Source organism: Myotis brandtii, unplaced genomic scaffold (genome assembly GCF_000412655.1).
Source record: "Myotis brandtii unplaced genomic scaffold, ASM41265v1 scaffold854, whole genome shotgun sequence".
In the NCBI taxonomy this organism is placed as follows: Eukaryota; Metazoa; Chordata; class Mammalia; order Chiroptera; family Vespertilionidae; genus Myotis; species Myotis brandtii.
This window is the reverse complement of record NW_005371468.1, coordinates 434,191-434,620: the sequence shown is the minus strand read 5'-3', so window position 1 is coordinate 434,620 and position 430 is coordinate 434,191. Positions and strand designations below refer to the sequence as shown.

At 65.3% G+C, this 430-nt stretch overlaps 1 protein-coding gene across 2 annotated transcripts in view; it reads right to left on the bottom strand.

Moving 5' to 3' along the window:
• The window catches only part of SLC43A1 (solute carrier family 43 (amino acid system L transporter), member 1), a 42,127-nt gene extending 41,703 nt beyond the window's left edge, over positions 1–424 (bottom strand). For both annotated transcript variants that reach the window (XM_005884778.2, XM_014532180.1), the window contains exon 1: positions 398–424. The gene's annotated coding sequence lies outside the window, so the exon portion shown is untranslated. The remainder of the gene's footprint in view (positions 1–397) is intronic.
• Between the last annotated feature and the right edge of the window lie 6 nt (positions 425–430).

The window sequence follows — 430 nt, the reverse complement described above, 5'->3', positions numbered from 1 at the left end:
GGGGTGGACGGCCAGGGGATGAGACCATGGAAAGCTGCGAGGAGCGGGGCAGGGAGGGCAAGGGGGGTGGGGAACACGAGTTGCCTCTCCAGGGATCTCATTACCCTCATCGGAGAAGTGGCACTTTTTGGATTCCCGCGCTCCTGCAGGTCTGTTCAACCCCCAGAGAGTCGCTCTAAACAGAGGAAGTGCGGCCAGATGGGCCCAGAGGAAGAGGGGGCGGGAGGAGCAAAGGGGAGGGAGGAACGCGCTTGAAGAGACGGGACAGGGAGCCCGGGGACCCAAGGGATCGGGTAACGGGTTTTTCTTGGAGAGCCTGGGAGTGTCGGTGGCAGCCGGCCCGCACTCTCGGCGGACGGACTCGCGGCCGGGACTCCGAACCCCACCAGCTGCTCACCTTGGGTGGGGGGCAAATGCCCCTGCTGCTGCC